This window comes from Piliocolobus tephrosceles, chromosome 2, assembly GCF_002776525.5.
Source record: "Piliocolobus tephrosceles isolate RC106 chromosome 2, ASM277652v3, whole genome shotgun sequence".
NCBI classification, from domain to species: Eukaryota; Metazoa; Chordata; class Mammalia; order Primates; family Cercopithecidae; genus Piliocolobus; species Piliocolobus tephrosceles.
This window is the reverse complement of record NC_045435.1, coordinates 35,358,125-35,376,677: the sequence shown is the minus strand read 5'-3', so window position 1 is coordinate 35,376,677 and position 18,553 is coordinate 35,358,125. Positions and strand designations below refer to the sequence as shown.

At 40.6% G+C, this 18,553-nt stretch overlaps 1 protein-coding gene across 3 annotated transcripts in view; it reads left to right on the top strand.

Moving 5' to 3' along the window:
• Positions 1–12,705: 12,705 nt before the first annotated feature.
• B4GALT4 (beta-1,4-galactosyltransferase 4) overlaps positions 12,706–18,553 on the top strand; it is a 29,850-nt gene continuing 24,002 nt past the window's right edge. For 2 of the 3 annotated variants that reach the window (XR_002731941.2, XM_023213885.1), the window contains exons 1-2: positions 12,706–12,825; positions 16,633–16,850. The gene's annotated coding sequence lies outside the window, so the exon portion shown is untranslated. The remainder of the gene's footprint in view (positions 12,826–16,632; positions 16,851–18,553) is intronic. The other variant, XM_023213895.1, reaches the window with a different exon arrangement.

The window sequence follows — 18,553 nt, the reverse complement described above, 5'->3', positions numbered from 1 at the left end:
CGGCCTCCGGCAAAGAAGGCCGGCAGAGTTCCCCTCCCCTCAGTCAGCCTATTTAAGAATGCGGCTGGATTTTCTTCTGGATTTGCAAGTGTAACAGCAAAACTGCACGTTTATTTTGGTAACCTAAGGTGTGTGGGAGAAGTCTGTCGGCCTCTGGCAAAGGAGGCCGGCAGAGTCTCCCCGCGGTGGGGCTCTCGGACAGACTTCCCACAGTCCCGACATCCCGACAGGAGTGGGGCTGCAAGAAGGCCTCGTGGCTCAATGGCGGAGAGCGGCTTTTCTAGGAGTGGGAGGGCAATAGGTGGGGCATGGGCGTGTCAGGGGCGTTCCACAGGTGCGACCAGGTAAATCTTGGTCTCTTCGGATTGACATCACCTGGCGCATGCCCAGTTGGTCTGCACCCTCCCTGGGCGCCGGCTGCATTTTCGCGCGCGCGGGAAGAGTTGGTGGTGAAGAAGAACCCGGAAGTGCGCCATCTTGCCTCGGTTCGTCCAAACAGAAAGTTCTAAGGCATGAGAGTGTGTTTTCTGTTAAAGGAAAAAGGAGTAATTAATTCTGTACTGAAGTAGAATGACTGTTTGTTCCAGCATGAGAGAAAAAAATGGAAGGGAAAAAACCTGATTAAAAAAAAGGTCAGGGAAATAAATCTTATCTTTCTTTCATAGCTGGCTGAGATTGGATGAATTTATTTAAAAGACTGTACTAAAATTAGCTTTAGCATTTATAGTACACTGATGCAAAACTATAATTTAGTATTCTTGATTAAAATCACATTTTCCTGGAGTATTATTAGTCTGGTAATGTAAAGATATATATATATATATATATATATATATATATTTTTTTTTTTTTTTTGTGAGGCGGAGTCTTGCTCTGTCGCCCGGACTGGAGTGGAGTGCAGTGGCCGGATCTCAGCTCACTGCAAGCTCCGCCTCCCGGGTTTACGCCATTCTCCTGCCTCAGCCTCCCGAGTAGCTGAGACTACAGGCGCCCGCCATCTTGCCCAGCTAGTTTTTGTATTTTTAGTAGAGACGGGGTTTCACCGTGTTAGCCAGGATGGTCTCGATCTCCTGACCTCATGATCTGCCCGTCTTGGCCTCCCAAAGTGCTGGGATTACAGGCTTGAGCCACCGTGCCTGGCCATGTAAAGATATTTTTACCTCTTAAGTAATCGGTTTAGGAAACAAAGACTTGGGTTTTATCAAGATGCCTCATGATATCTTTTATTAGGTCTTCAATTACTTAAGAAAAGTGAGTTTTCTCAGTATTAGAGATAAGGTTTTTGTTTGTTTCATTTTGTTTTACAACTATGTAACTTTCTGCATTTTGCTTTTAAAATATTTTGTCACTATGATATTGCTTTACAGTAACTTGTGATCTTTTAAAATTATTTTAAACCTTCTGACATTTTTGACAACTTTTCAATATCATATTCTAAGTTAAGTTTTTTAAACCTTGAACTAACTCTACAATGTTCTAGCGGGCATCTTGAATGTCTTAAAGGATTCTTTCCCTCCTTATAAAATAAAATATTAAACTAATTAGGATTATATATTAAATTATATAAGAAGCATTTTTTTTACTTTATTTATGTTTTAGATTTTTAGAGATGGGGTCTTGCTTTGTTGCCCAGGCTGGTCTCAAACTCCTGGCTTCAAGTGACCCTCCCCCTTTGGCCTCCCAAAGTGCTGAGATTACTGACATGAACCATGGTGCCCAGCTATGAAGCATTTTCAAATAAGAAATGATGCTAAGCCTTCACTGAGTTATATTTATATGGATGTGTTATTAATATGTATTCCAGAAATTGTATGAAATTCCTAGAAATCTGATAGTCTTAATATAATATTCTAGTTACAATCCAGTCACGATTCTAGTTATTATCTTAAAATATTGTGTGCTGCTGAAATAACCAAAGTTCCTTGTCAATTGTGTCATTGTTATGATGAACTCTCAGCAAATCTTCAACACGGCCATTTTAAGTGTTGTGATTCACAGACAGTTAATTGCTTTACTCTCGTACTTACCTAAAAGTTGTTGCAGGCAACTACAGTATAAACATAAAGTATTTTATGTTTTAGAAGATTCATGGAAGAGACTCCGACAAGTACAGCTTTCTGATAACTTTAATATCATACGACTGGACTAAGAATTTCCATAAGTCTAATGAGGAAACTGATTGTTTCATAAAACTGCTAACCCAACATCAAGCAGAACAAGAATTAACTGAGACCAAAGAAATGCTTTGCCAGATTTTCACGCTAAGTGAGCTAGTTTCAAAATTGTTAAGGTATGTGATATGGTTTGATTGTGTCCCCACCCAAATCTCATTCTGAATTGTTGTTCCCGTAATCCCCTTGTGTCATGGGAGGGACCCAGTAGGAAGTAATTTAATCATGGGGGCAGTTACCCTCATGCTGTCCTGGTGATAGTGAGTGAGTTCTCATGAGATCTGATGGTTTGGTAAGGTGCTTCCCCCACTTCTGCTTGGCACTTCTCCTTGCTGCTGCCATGTGAAGAAGGATGTGTTTGCTTCCCCTTCTGCCATGATTGTAAGTTTCCTGAGGCCTTCCCAGCCATGCTGAACTGTGAGTCAATTAAACTTCTTTCCTTTATAAGTTACTGAGTCTTGAGTATGTCTTTATTAACTGCGTGAGAATGGACTAATACAATATGCAATTTGAATAAATTTGAGTAAAGATGTGACTCAAATTACATTCATTAACCTATTTAACAAACAGTGCTATGCACTAAATTAGCAAAACAAAACTGTTATTTATTTTAATTTTATTTCAATAGTTTTTGGGGAACAGGTAGTTTTTGGTTATATGGATAAGTGATTTAGTGGTGACTTCTGAGATTTTGGTGCACCTAACACCCAGGCAGTGTATCTGTACCCAATATGTAGTCTTTTGTCCCTCACCCCCTTTCAGCCTTCCCACCAAGTTCCCAAAGTCCATTATATCACTCTTATGCCTTTGTATCCTCATAGCTTAGCTCCCACTTATAAGCAAGAACATATGATAATAGGTTTTCCACTCCTGAGTTACTTCAGTTAAAATAATGTCCTCCCATTCCATCCAAGTTGCTGCAAAGCCCATTATTATGTTCCATTTTATGTCTGAGTAGTATTCTGTGGTGTATATATACTACATGTTCTTTATCCACTTATTGGTTGATGGGCATTTAGGTTGGTTCCATAGTTTTGCAATTGTGAATTGTGCTGCTATAAACATGCGTGTACATATGTCTTTTCCATATAATGACTTTTTTTCCTTAGGGTAAATACCCAGTGGTGGGATTGCTGGATCAAATGGTAGTTCTACTTTTAGTTCTTTAAGGAATCTCCATACTGTTTTCCATAGCAATTGTACTAGTTTACACTCCGACCAGCAGTATAAAAGTGTTCCATTTTCACCGCATCCATGCCAACATCTATTATTTTTTGATTATGGCCATTCTAGAAGGAGTAAGATGGTAGGTATCTCATTGTGGTTTTTATTTGCATTTACTTGATAATTAGTGATGCTGAGCATTTTTTCATATGTTTATTGGCTGTTTGTATATCTTCTTTTGATAATTGTCTCTTCATGTCCTTAGCTCCTTTTGATGGAATTATTTTTTCCTAGCCGATTTGTTTGAGTTCCTTATAGATTCTGGATATTAGTGCTTTGCCAGATCCATAGTTTGCAAATACTTTCTCCCACTCTGTAGGTTATCTGTTTACTCTGCCAACTATTTCTTTTGCTGTGCAGAAGCTTTTTAGTTTAATTAGGCCCATTTATTTATTTCTGTTTTTGTTGCATTTGCTTTTGGGTTCTTAGTCATGAAGTTTTTGCTGAAGCCAATGTCTAGAAGAGTTTCTCTAATGTTATCTTCTAGAATTCTTATGGTTTCTGGCCTTAGATTTAAGTCTTTTATTGATCTTCAGTTGATTTTTATATAAGGTGAGAGATGAAGATCCAGTTTCATTATTCTAATGTGGCTTGCCAGTTATCCCAGCACTGTTTATTGAATATGGTGTCCTTTCCCTGCCTTATGTTTTTGTATGCTTTGTGAAAAGCTAGTTGGCTGTAAGTATTTGGCTTTATTTCTCGGTTCTCTATACTGTTCCATTGGTCTATGTGCCTATTTTTATACCAGTACCATGCTGTTTTGGTAACCATAGCCTTGTAGTATACTTTGAAGTTGGGTAATGTGATGCTTCCAGATGTGTTCTCTTTGCTTAGTATCACTTTGGTTATGAGGGCTCCTTTTTGGTCCCATGTGAATTTTAGTATTGTTTTTTCTATTTCTCTGAAGAATGATAATGGTATTTTGATGGGAATTGCAGAGAATCTGTAGATTTCTTTAGGCCATATTGTCATTTTCACCATATTGATTCTACCCATCCATGATCATGAGATGTGTTTCCATTTGTTTGTGTTGTCGATGATTTCTTTCAGCAGTGTTTTGTATTTTTACTTGTAGAGATCTTTCACTTCCTTGGTTAAGTATATTCCTAAGTATTTTATTTTATTTTTTGCAGCTGTTGTAAAATGGATTGAGTTCTTAATTTGATTCTCAGCTTGGTCATTGTTGGTGTATAGCAGTGCTACTGACTTTTGTACATTGATTTTGTATCCTGAAACTTTGCTGGATTCATTAATGAGATCTAGGAGCTTTTTGGATGAGTCTTTAGGGTTTTCTAGGTATACAATCATATCACTTGCAAACAGTGACAGTTTGACTTCCTCTTTAATGATTTAGAGGCCCTTTATTTCTTTCTTTTGTCTGATGGTTCTGGCTAGGACTTACAGTACTATGTTGAATAGAAGTGGTAAAAATGGGCATCCTTGTTTTGTTCCAGTTCTCAGGGGGAATGCTTTCAATTTTTTTCCCATTCAGCATAATGTTGGCTGTGGGTTTGTCATAGATAGCTTTTATTACATTGAGGTATGTCCCTTGTATGCCCATTTTGCTGAGGGTTTTAATCATAAAGGGATGCTAGATTTTGTCAAATGCTTTTTCAGAGTCTATTGAGATGGTCATATGATTTTTGTTTTTAATTCTATTCATGGGTATACCACATTTATCGACTTGCATATGTTAAACTAACCCTGTATCCCTGGAATAAAATGCTCTTGATCATGGTGGATTATCTTTTTGACGTGCTGTTGGATTTGATGAGTTAGTATTTTGTTGAGGATTTTTGCATCTATGTTCATTAGTGATATTGGTCTGTAGCTTTCTTTTTTTGCTATGCCCTTTCCTGATTTTGATACTAGGGTAATATTGGATTCATAGGATGATATAGGGAGGATTCCCTCTTTCTCTAGCTTTTGGAATAGTTTCAGTAGTGGTGCCAGTTCTTCTTTGAGTGTGTGAATCAGCTGTGAATCCATCTGGTCCTGGACTTTTTTTGTTGGCAATTTTTAAATTAGTGTTTCAGTCGTTTCAATCTCGCTACTTGTTATTGGTCTGCTCAGAGTTTTTATTTCTTTCTGTTTTAATCTAGGACGGTGTATATTTCTAGGAATTTATCCATCTCCTTTAGGTTTTCTAGTTTGTGCACATAAAGGTGTTCATGGTGTTTACAGTAGCTTTGAATGATCTTTGGATTTCTGTGGTATCAGCTGTAATATCTCCGATTTCATTTCTAATTGAGCTTATTTGAATTTTCTTTCTTCTTTTCTTGGTTAATCTCATGAATGGTCTATCAATTTTGTTTATTATTTCAAAGAACCAGGTTTTTGTTTTATTTATCTTTTGTATTTTTGTTGTTGTTTCAATTTCATTTGTTCCCTGATCATTGTTATTTATTTTCTTTTGCTGGATTTGGGTTTAGTTTGTTCTTGTTTCTTTAGTTCCTTGAGGTGTGATATTAGGTTGTTTATTTGTGCTCTTTCAGACTTTTCGATGTAGGTATTTAATGCTATGAACTTTCCTCTTAACACCACTTTTGCTGTATCCCAGAGGTTTGGATAAATTATGTCAGTACTATCATTCTGTTCAAATAATTTTTAAACTCTTATCTTGATTTCGTTGTTACCCAAAGATCGTTCAAGAACAGGTTATTTAATTTCCAAGTGGTTGTCTAGTTTTGAGGGATCCTTTTGGAGTTAATTTCCAGTTTTATTCCATTATGGTCTGTGGATATGCTTGACATGATTTCAGTTTTCCTAAATTTATTGAGACTCGTTTCATGGCCTATCATATGGACCGTCTTGGAGAATATTCTATGTGCTGATGAGAAAAAGGTATTGTATATTCTGGAGTTGTTGGGCAGAATGTTCTGTAAATATCTGTTAAGTTCATTTGTTCTAGAGTATAGTTTAAGTCCATTGTTTCTTTGTTGAATTTCTGTCTTGATGACCTGTCTAGTGCTGTCAGTGGAGTATTGAAGTTCCTCATTATTATTGTGTTACTGTCTATCCCATTTCTTAGGTCTAGTAGTCATTGTTTTATAAATTTGGGAGCTCCAGTGTCAGGTGCATATATATTTAGAATTGTAATATCTTCCTGTTGGACTAACTCTTTTATTGTTATATAACGTCCTTCTTTGCCTATTTTTACTGCTGTTGCTTTGAAATCTGTTTTGTCTGATATAAGAATAGCTAGTCCTGCTTGTTTTTGATTTCCATTTGCGTGAAATATCTTTTTCCACCCTTTTACCTTAAGTTTATGTGAGTCCTTATGTGTTTAGTGAGTCTCCTGTAAACAGTAGATACTTCGTTGGTGGATTTTTATCCATTTTGCCATGCTATATCTTTTAAGTGGAGCATTTAGGCCATTACATTCAACGTTAATATTGAGATGTGAGGTACTGCTCTATTCATCATTTTAGCTGTTGCCTAAATACTTTTTTTTTAATTGTCTTATTGCATTATAGTCCTTGTGAGCTCTATGCTTTAAGGAGGTTCTATATTGGTGTATTTAAACGTTGTATTTTAAGATTAAAACTCCTTTTTAGCATTTCTCGTAGTGCTGGTTCGGTAATGGCAAATTCTCTCAGCATTTGTCTGAAAAAAACTTTATCTCTGTTTCATTGATTAAGCTTAGTTTTGTTGGATACAAAATTCTTGGTAGATAATTATTTTCTTTAAGGAGGCTAAAGATAGGACCCCAATACTCTCTAGCTTCTCAGGTTTCTTTTGAGAAATCTGCTGTTAATCGATAGGTTTTCCTTTATAGGTTACCCCATGCTTTTGTCTCACAGATTTTTTTTTTTTTTTTTTTTTCTGAGATGGTGTTTTACTCTTGTTGCCCAGGCTGGAGTGCAATGGCATAATTTCAGTTCACTGCAACCTTTGCCTCCCACATTCAAGCAATTCTGCTGCCTCAGACTCCCAAGCAGCTGGAATTACAGGCATGTGCCACCATGCCTGATTAATTTTTGTATTTTTAGTAGAGATGGGGTTTCACCATGTTGACCAGGCTGATCTCAAACTCCTGACCTCAGGTGATCCTCCCACCTTGGCCTCCCAAAGTTCTGGGATTACAGATGTGCACCACCATACCCGGCCAGTCTCACAGCTTTTAAGATTCTTTTCTTTGTCTTGATTTTAGATAACCTGATGACTATGTGCCTTGGTGGTGGTCTATTTGCAGTGAATTTCCCAGGAGTACTTTGAGCTTCTTGTATTTGGATGTCTAGATATCTAGCAAGGCCTTTGAAGTTTTCCTCAATTATCCCCTCAAATAAGATTTCCAAACTTTTAGATTTCTCTTCCTCAGGAATAACAATTATTCTTAGCTTTGGCCATTTAATATAATCCCATATTTTTTGAAGGCTTTGTTCAGTTTTTAAAATTCTTTTTTATTTTATTTTTTGTCTGATTGGGTTAATTTGAAAGCCTTGTCTTTGAGCTCTAAAGTTCTTTCTTCTACTTGTTCTAGTCTATTGTTGAAACTTTCCCCTCCCTGTATTTTGTATTTCTCTAAGTGTGTCTTTCATTTCCAGGAGTTGTGATTGCTTTTTCATTATGATATCTATTTCTCTGAAAAAATTTTCATTCATATCCTATATTGTTTTTTACATTTCTTTAAGTTGGTTTTCATCTTTCTCTGGCTTCTCCTTGAGTGGCTTAATTATCAACCCTCTGAATTCTTTATCAGCAATTCAGAGATTTTTGTTTGTTTGGATCCATTGTTGGGGAGCTAGTGTGATATTTTGGGGGTATTACAGAACCCTGTTTTGTCATATTATCAGAATTACTTTTCTGGTTTCTTTTGGTAGACTATTTCTTCGAATTGTTCTTGAATTTATTTTTGATTGAATTGTGTTTTTTTAATTTATTTTTCCCCTCTTAAGGATTAGACCTTAATATTTATTTCAGCCTAATTTGATTCTTGGTGCTTGTAGGGGTGAACTCTGTATGAGTTCCTTAGTTACAGAAAGTCTTTGTGTGATGGCTTTCCTGATGCTGGTTGTAGGAATTATGTACTTGGTTTGTGGGCAAGTTCACTGTCTCCTATGAAGCTGGAATGGCAGGGATCTCTTGAAGCTTATCTCATTCTCTCGTGGTCTATATTTATTTGTTTCTTTTTTTCCCCAGTATTTCATTTACTGAGTTGATGATTCAGGCTTCAGGCCAATAGGGGAGGTATTCTTGGGTAGGTACTAGTTGTAACTAAAGCACGTGAATAGATATAATCCCAATGGTGGGCTCAGGCCCCAGCCTTGGTGAGGATAGCTGGGGGAGCTCGCAATTTGATGTCCTGAGGTTTTATCAGGGTGAGGAGTAGGAGCTACCTCAGCTCCCCTCTTAGGCCAGCAAGCTATTCACCTCACAGTCTCATTCCTGTCTCATTGTTTCTGCTATTTGGATCAGTCAGGTACCTCTTTTCATCTATAGGAATGTTGATGTTTCAAGTAGGGAAGAATTGTGACCCTGCCTCTTGTGCAGGCTTGAATCTGGGGGGTGCTTCTCCTGTGGGGCTGTGCTAACTCTGGTTTGTTCCAGCAAGGCTGTCTATAGCTGCCTCCATGCTGCATTCCTGTGGAGGAAGCTTCAGCTGTGTCTGCAGTGGAGTGCCAGGGGGAGAAAGGATCCCTTCTCCAAGGCCCTTCATGATCACAGAGGCCACCTGCCTGTTGGGGTATAGGTGCAGACTTTCCCTACTGTACCCAGCACTGCAATTGTGTCTCTGCTGTGAGAAACTTCCCACCAGCAGAAAGATCTGGAACTCACGGGTTGGTTTGCGGATTCTTTTATCCCATGGGGTGATCCCTTGATGTGGTGCTCTCCCTCTTCCCTTAGGAATGGGGCTTCCTGAGAGCCAGACTGAAGTGATTATTATTCCTCTTCTGGGTCTAGCCACCCAGCTAGGCTCTGGGCTGGTGCTGGGAAACGTCTGCAAAGAGTCCTGTGATGTAATCTGTCTTCAGGTTTCCCAGCATGCATACCAATACCTGTTCTGATGCAGGTGGCAGGGGAGTGATGTAGTCTGTGAGATTTCTTGGTTGTAGATAGGCTCAGTGTGCTGGCTTTCTTGAATGCTGGTTATGCTAGTGGTGAAGTTATCATGTGGACAGACTCAGGACCTCTGGTTAGCCAGGGTGTAGAAAGGAGTGGTGTTAGCTGTTGTTTTCTCCTTCCTGTCAGCAGTGTTATTCTGCCAAGAGTTGCTGTAACGGCCTGAGTTGGTTGACTTCCAGCCAGGAGGGGACACTTGCAAGAGAGCACCAGTTGTGGTAGTAGTAGCGACATTTGAGCTTGGTCTCAGTTTTCTAGGGGAAGTATTCTGGTTTCCCAGGCAATGCGCAGGGCCATAAAGCTCTCAAGAGTTTATGCCTTTTGTGTTAAGCTACAGGGCAGGTAGAGAAATACCATCAGGTAGGGACAGGGTTGGGCGGGCCTGAGTTCAGATTTTCCCCGGGCAAGGCCTGCTGTGGCCCCTCTGGGGGATAGGAGGGGTGGTTCTCAGGCCAATGGGGTTACGTTCTAGAGGGGAGTCTGGCTCCCTCTGCTGTGCAGTAGAGTTTGCAAGGGGAGTGGGGATTAGCTCAGAGTGAAAGTCCTCATCCAGCTCCCACAGAGTTGGCGAGGCCAGTCTTGCTCCCATGGTGCCTCACTAACAGCACTGAGTTTAGATTCAGACAGCTGGTGTGCAGAACTCAGACCTGCCCTGGGCCATGAGCTTTCCTGCTGAGAAAGAAAGCATGGCTTTCAGGTCACACCCCTCCCATCTGCCTGCAATGCTGGGTGCCCAGTTTCTGCCCTTGTATCTGCATTAGTTTCCATTTGTCCACCCACCCCTGGATTCTGTTCAACGGTGTTCATGCCCACTTGAAATTACCAAAAAATTCAGTTGGCAGCTTCTTTCACTCTGTGACTCCTTCCTAAGTTTGGTGGCTGCCTTCTCTGAGGGCCCCTGTGAGATATAGTCAGGGATGCCTTCCCTGGCCTCAAGTTGGAGACTGAGAATGCCTCCAAGGCTCTTCCTGCTGCTGCTTCTACTTTTATATTTTGTGCTTCTCCCTAAGTCCATCCCAGCTCTAGGTAAGCCTTCTCCCATGATCTGGATTTTCAGATTCCCCAGTAGGAATGTGTGTTCAGAGGCAGGCTCTCCTCTTCTCCTACACTGAGAATTCACAGTTTTTTGCCTGTGTCATAGAGTTTGCTGTGGTGTGTTCCTTCTTTCATAGGATCTGCAAATTCTTTTGGTTTCCTGCTAACTTCCTGCAGTGGTTCTTGGAATAAAAGTTCACAGTGTTAATTGCTGCACACTGTTCTGTCCTTCCAAGTGGGAGAGGCACACTAGCACTGCCTACTATCTGCCATCTTAGAACAGACAAACCAAAACATATTTAAAAGGATGTAAATTTATTGCTAAGTGCGGACTCATGGAGGCCCCATATGGCCACCTGGTTCTTCCTGAGTCCTTAAATCTTCCATTATTAAAAACTCTGTACTCCATTACTCATCATGGAGTAGACAAAATCTAGTTCTGGGAAGACCCATATCCTTAATAATAGAATCTCCTGTATCTCCTGCTCTTATAAGCTTTGCTATAACTAAATACTGCAAAGCTTTAATCCATTATACCAAAGTGTATTTTCACCAGCTAAAGGCCTTTTGTGATACACTGAGTACGACCAACCTTTCACAATCTAGAACTCAGAGATTGAGTCTTCTGGAAATAACATCCCATCCGAGAAAAACTGCTCTTGTACCCCATTAGCAGAGATTACATCATGTTCTTCTCTTACCACCCACAGTAGAGCTTTAGGGCCTTGAGTCTTGAGTCCATACCTTGCGACTCAAAAGAGCCCTTTCAAACTCTTGGAACTATACACCTATGGAGACCTTAAAGTAGGGAAGTTTCTCCCCAGAAGCAGATGGCATCCTAGACATGGACAGCTTTCTCAAGATCATGGATCAAGACTTCTCTGCTATCATGAATATCTTATCCTTTTTTCTATTTTCCCCTTATTTCCTGCTGGGAAATCCATGGGACCATAATTTACAGATGGCTTTAGCTAAGGCTCATGCTCTAACAAGAAACACCAAAGCAACTGTTGGGTTTCTGGACTGATGCCAAAAAAAAAAAAAAGAAAAAAAACACTACCCTAGGAAACAATTTTATTAATGCCAGTGCCTCTATGTGTTCCAATGAAAGCCACCCTAAAACCTCAAAAGCAGATTGGAAATCTATGTTTGATTTTGTAGATATCACTGCTACTTGCTTTCCTACACTTACTGAAAGCAATAGCCTAACTTTTCCAATTAATAACCTACCAGCTACCAAATATAGAAAAGCTGAGTGATTCTTGCAAAAGGTATATTATGCTTCCACGCATCACATACTGAAGACTTGGGGACTATCTATGTGGGTACAAGTAACTTATTGTATAATGTCACTAGATTAAATTCAGTAATGTCCTTTTTCACTAAATGTGGTTATACAACCTTACAGCATGTTACAAAGGGAACACAAACAAAAAAGTAAGTTTCACACTGGACCTTCTTCAGGAGCAGTGCTGACCTATTTCACTGACCTATGCTCAACTGCCACTAGGTGGCCCTCTTTTCCAGCTTCCAAGGTTCTACATTGGGCCTATGTGGCCTCAGTATAGCCTCAGATTTCCTGCTATGAACTTCATGAGCCCAGCACTGGCTCTAGCTATGGTTTGTTCCTTTTTGGGTGGAGTGGATGGGTGGTTCTTGGAGAATCTACTACTTTCCCGTGAGTGCAGTGGGAGGCTGTCTTGGAGAATCTAGCTATCCCGACTGCCTACACAAAGCCTACCATAATTTTTCACTCAAATCCTTAGTATACATGTAATTGTCTTGGCCTTCTGTAATAATACCTTTGAAGAAATAAGGATTTTAAAAAAAATTATTCATTTAATATTCTAAGTAGACCTGCAACATGGGAACAATATTATTATTACTTTTGCAGTTGAGAGGGCTGAAATCTCGCGGGGTGATTAAAGCAAGTTTATTAGCCTCTCTAAAGCCTCCGTTTCCTACTCTGTAAAATGGAAGGGTCCCTATCTCTTTCCTACTGCTTTGTGAGTATTTAAAGGGATGTAATTTGGGAAGCGCCCAGCACCTGGTCTACTACTGGCACAGGGTTTTAAAGCCATCCAGAGGCCGAGGCGTCAACACTCCGTTTCCCTGCCGGTGCTCCTTCCAGCCCCTGGTGTAGTCGATTTGGCAGGGGTGGAGCGCCAGGCGCGTGCAGAGCCGGGCGGACCCGCCCCTGGGGCCAAGGCCGGGCGGGAGGCGGAGCTCGTAGTCAGGAGCCGCCTCCCGGGCGGCCGGGGCGGTCCCCGAGCCGCTTTCCGCGGCCTCTCGTTTCCCTGGGCAGTACTAGCTCGCCGCCGCCGCGTCTGGGGTGAGTACACGCAGCCCTGGCTCCGCCGGAGCTCGGGAAATGCAGTTCCCTGGACACGGGCGCCGTGCGAGGGTGGCCGGGCGACGGCCGGGGTCGGTCCCGGGGCTGGGGCTGGGCGGCCGTGGGGATGGCGCGGCCTCCGTGGGCCGTCCCTCCTCAGCTGGAGCGGTGGGCCGGGCCGGGGGCCTGCAGAGGCCGAGCCTGGCGGGAGGCACCGGCTCAGGTGCTGGCATCCCGCACGGCCCTGCCTCTGCTGCGGGCCGGGAGCCAGGCGAGGTGCTTGCTGCCAGGTAGGAAAAGATCCAGGGCTCACTCATAACCCAGGGCACGATTCCGGGGTCGCCCCCAGCACCTCTCCGCCGGGTGCATCAACCTGAAAAAGCCCCTTCTTCCTGGAAACCCTCTTTCTCCAGCGTTTCAACGGGGAAACTGATCAGCTGAGCCCAGCCCCAGTCCTGCGAGGGGCCGGCAACCTTTGACCTTTCTCCGAAGGGCTTGGTCACCTGGATTATAAAGGACTTCGGAGACAGCCATCCAGTGTCTGTTGATCTGTATTTCTTGATGTTCTGTCTTCCGTTAGATAAGGGCTGTAAACTCTTGGTTTGAAAAAAACCAGACAAGTCCAGGGGCTCTGGACCGAGAAGAGGCCTGTGGGTTGGTAGCCTGAGAGTAGTTATCAACAGAGGGTGGGTGTGCATCCTGTTGCAAAGTGTTCCAGAGTGGGTGAGGGATGGGGACGTGGAGGTGATGAGGGCACTGGTAGACCTCCTCAGCTGTTTGGTGATGAAGAGGAGGAATGAGAAGATGGCAATTTGAACGTGGAGGAGAGTCGTGGCTTTTTTTTATTTTTTTTTTATTTTTTTATTTTTTTATTTTTTTAAACTTTAAAGAAAGGAAAATAACACCTTGAAGATCCTAGAAAATCAAGGAGAGATCAGGATGAATAGGATTCAGGGTCTAGATTGAGAAATTGGGATACAGAAGAGGATGCAGAAAGCTATTCCTGAGACCCAGGTGGGGAGTGCTGGAAGGTCTCTCTTGGAGGAGGAGATAATGCTTGATTGGATATAGTTCAGAAGTTTTTGGAATTTTGTCTTCTAGAGCAGGTTTGTTCTTTATGGAAATTGTAAACCCCATGAAACTGCAATAACTTTCGTCTACCTATAGCTTTGATCGGATTGAAAACATACATTGTGAAGAAGTACTGACCTGAATTGAACTGACTACATAATCTAAGGGGAAGTGGATAGAGAGGGCAATAAAATCAGCTCTGTGATTATAGTTTATATGCCACTTAATATAATAAGTATTTAGTATCTACTTTAAGCTAAGCTAATAGTAATACCTGCCTTTTCCAGAAATGCTTGCACATGTTTTGGGAACTAACCTTCTCTTTGAAGATGTTTTTTATTCAGTGGAAACATCCAAAGCAAGTCAGTGATGGTTTTCTATTCTTTGTTTTAAGCCATCAATGAACAGTGGTTTCTAAAACCTGGCTGCATGTGTCAGAGTTACCTAGGTTCTTGTTAAAAATATACATTTTTTTTTTTTTGAGACGGAGTCTGGCTCTGTGGCCCAGGCTGGAGTACAGTGGCATGATTTCAGCTCACTGCAACCTACACCTCCCAGGTTCAAGCAGTTCTCCCACCTCAGCCTCCCAAGTAGCTGGGACTACAGGCCCAGGCCACTACTCCCAGTTAATTTTTGTGTTTTTAGCAGGCGGGGTTTCACCATGATGGCCAGGCTGGTCTGGAACTCCTGACCCCAAGTGATTCATTTGCCTCGGCCTCCCAAAGTGCTGGGATTACAGGTGTGAGCCATGGACCCAGGCAAAAATATCAATTTCTTGATCCCACTTCAGGCCTTTGAAATAAAAATCCCTGGGGCTGGAGCCTGGGAATAGGCATTTCAAACAGAGACCACAGCGTTCTCTGGCACTGAAGATAACTAACAGCCTCTAAAGTTTTTCTTTGAGATTGGGGCTTTTTGGCCTATTTAGAACAGGGTTTCTTAAAGGTTATATGAATGAATTGTCAAACTTATGTAACTAAAAGTTATTAATTCCTGTCTGTGATGTTATCTTTAAATTTTAATGTACAGTCGTCCCCCTTATTCTTGAGGGATATGTTGCAAAGCTGACAGTGGATGCCTGAAACCATAGATAGTGCCTAACCTTATATACACTGTTTTTTTCTCTATATATGTACATATCTATAATAAAGCATAACTTATAAGTTAGGCACAGTAAGAGATGAATAATATCTAATAATAGAACAGTTATTACAATATGCTGTGATAAAAGTTATATGAATGTCATCTGTTTCTCAAAATATCTTACTGTATTTTATCGCGGTTAACTGAAACCGCAGAAAGTGAAACCAAGGACTACTGTATTTTAAAGGAAAACTATGTAGTCATTTTATCAGAAAACAGCATTGTTTCTGTTGATGAAAACTCCATTTTAGAAAAATTAGAAGATACAGAAGAAATAAAAGTTTTTCCCTAATCCTATAATTAAGAGATGACCACCAGTGACTCTGTCATTTTGTATGTAAAAGGTATGCACACACACATGTATTGTATAATTGGTATTATATTTTATATACTTCTTCCTTTAGAGACAGGTTCTCGCTCTGATGCCCAGGCTGGAGTGCAGTGGCATGATCTTGGCTCACTGCAACCTCCGTGTCCCCAGTTCAGGTGATCCTCCTTCCTCAGCCTCCCAAGTTGCTGGAACTACAGGCATGCGCCACCATGCCCAGCTAATTTTTGTACTTTTAGTAGAGAAGGGATTTCAACATGTTGGCCAGGTTGGTCTCAAACTCCTGGCCTCAAGTGATCCACCTCTGCCTTCCAAAGTGCTGGGATTACAGACATGAGTCATCACACCCAGCCTATATTTTATATACATCTTTATATCTTTTTTCTACTTAGCTATTATGAGCACTTTTCCATGTAGTTATTGTAAACATTTTAATGGAAGCATATATGCCATCATATGGATGTATTATAATTAATTAAATCAGATTGCTATTAATATTTAGACGCTTCAATTTTTGGTTATTTTAGCAATGTTGGTTTGAATATCGTGGTATACCTCTCTGATTGTTTTCTTAGAATATGTTTCTAAATGATGGAACCAAAAACCTTTCAAATGCATTTTTAAAATCTCATTTTGACATATCTTCTTACTGCTCTTCCTAACCAGAGAGAAAATTAACATATCTGAAAGATCTATTGCATTCCAGGTCCATTCTCTTATATTGGTGGTTCTCAAACCTTAATGCAGATAAGAATCGTTTGGGGAGCTTGTTAAAATTTCATTTTTCTGAGTCCCAGAGGCTGTTGTTCTGACTGTTGGCTTTGGAGTGGGGCCCAGGAATCTGCAGTTTTAACACATTCCCTTATGTATTTGATAAAGGCACTCTTGGAACCAGATGTGGAGAAATGCTTTTTAAATAAATGGCCAAACAGACTCAAAACATTTAGGTTACTTGTCAAAAGCCATTCATGCATCTGATAACAAGAATTTGAACTCAGCTCTTTGTGACTTCAGAGCCCTGTTATACCCATGATCTCAGAGCTTTTTAAACCTTTTTAAGAAGGTTTAGGGTGAGGTGCCCCTAATGACTACAGAAAGTAAACTCCTAGTGACTCCACTGTTGATTTCTTAGGAGCAGCTGAAAGTAACATACAAGTACACAATGAACTTCTATTGAAACTTCCCATCAGAAATTCTGGTGAATTCTGTATTATGCTGCATAACATATACTACATAAAATAACTTTGGTCGTTTGGGTGTTGCAGGACCACCTGGCTTCAAGTGTGGATTTCCACGGCTCTTGCTCAGAGGCGGGTACACTGTGTTCCAGTGTGCCATGGAACTCACACAGTGGCACTTTGTGGCTTCATGAAGGAAGAGGCAGGCCATGCAACACTTCCTCCCCAAGGCAAGGAGAAGTAGCACTTTTAGAGGCAGAGGAGCGGAAGGCAGTGGGCATGACCAAAAGTGCCATTTATTAAAGGTGAGGACCCTACCCTTAGAAAAGTGTTGATATTAGTGAACTGAAGGGAGCTAGTATCGGGGTGAGCCTTTTTAGTTTTTAAAATCCTCCTTAGATGGAATTTTGCACTCACTTGATTAATCTTTATTTCCCACCTTCTTTATGTTTCATTCCTTTTAGCAGTAGCCTGGAATTATGATGTGTCCTTAGGTATTTCAACTAGTATATCCTAGTCCATCATTTGTTACTAAATTGAGTACCTGCTGTGTGTCAGGTTGGTTTGAGGCACTAGAAATACAAAAACAGTGATTCTCCTTGAGAAGTAAGTTAATTTACTAGCATTTGTTGACTTGGGTTATACCTAGTCTCTGACTCTTTATTTTTAGTTAACTTTAGACTTACAGAAAAGTTGTAAAAATGGTACCGAGAGTTCACCTAGCTTCCCCTAATATTAACCCATTACATAACCATACTACATTGATCAATACTATTAACTAAACTATAAACTTTATTTAAAGTTCATCAATTTTCCTACTAATGTCTGTTTTTTTTTTCTTCCCACTCTATTTTATCAAGGATCCTGCATGTTATTTAGTTTTTCTTTCTCCTTAGTCTCCTCCAATCTGAAATAGTTCCTCAGTTTTTCCTTGTCTTTCATGATTTTGATTCTTTCAAAGAGTACCAGTTAGGTATATTGTGGAATGAACTTGTGGTGAGCGATTGGGTTTCTCCACTACAAAGTTACTGTCTTTCCCTTTGTAGTTAAGAATTACCTTGGGGGACATACTTGGAGACTATACTGTTTATCCTCAGATTTTTGCCTATTAGTTTAGCATCCATTGGTGAACCTTGTCTGCAACAGTTATTAAGTGGTGTTTGCTGAGGGTGATTTTTTTCCATCTCTCACTTTCTTACTAGTTTTAATTTACTGTAAGAAAAGAGCCGCCCCTTCTCTGCTATTCATTTATTTGTTTGATCATTTTTATCAGTATAGACTAGTGATATTCACTTTATCCTATGGGTTAAAATACAGTGCCATCTTTTTTTTTTTTTTTTTTTTTTTATTACTCAAATGCTTGTAGGTTGGGCCATTAGGAGCTTAATCTTTGGGTTTAAATGACTTGTACATGTAAATGGCTGTCATCATTTTTATCCCATTGCTTACCCTGCCCAGGGAACCACTGCCCCTTTAGAATCTGGCCAGTGATCATTCAGAAGCCTCCTAAAGGAGTTGTAATTGGGATAATGAATACCAAGGCCTAAGGAAGGTGGGGCAATGCATGTGTAAAATGTAAACTCCTAGGAACTCTGCAGGAGTCAAAAGAGTAGCAAAATAATCAGTCTTTCTTCTGGGGTTGCCCCACGGAGCCCCAAGGCATCAGGATCATGTGCGTGGGATAACATCAAGCCCACTCAATGCCCTGTGTCTGCAAAATTACCTGATAGGTTCAGAGACATTGGAATGCTGATTTTGGTGTTCTTAGCTGCCAAATGAACATACCCTTTCTCCTTGGTGCAAATGCTTAGTAAATACTTATAGAGTGATACATGGTGTCCTCCCCACCCACTTTGGTGGAGTAAAGATGTGTGTGGTTAGAGATTCTCCAAGAATGATACTTAGCACTTACATTGCCCTTCCTTTTGTTATAGCTTATCTTCCTTGCCAGATTTTAAAAACTATTATGGGAAATTTCAAGCATACACTAAAGTAGAGAGAAAGAAAA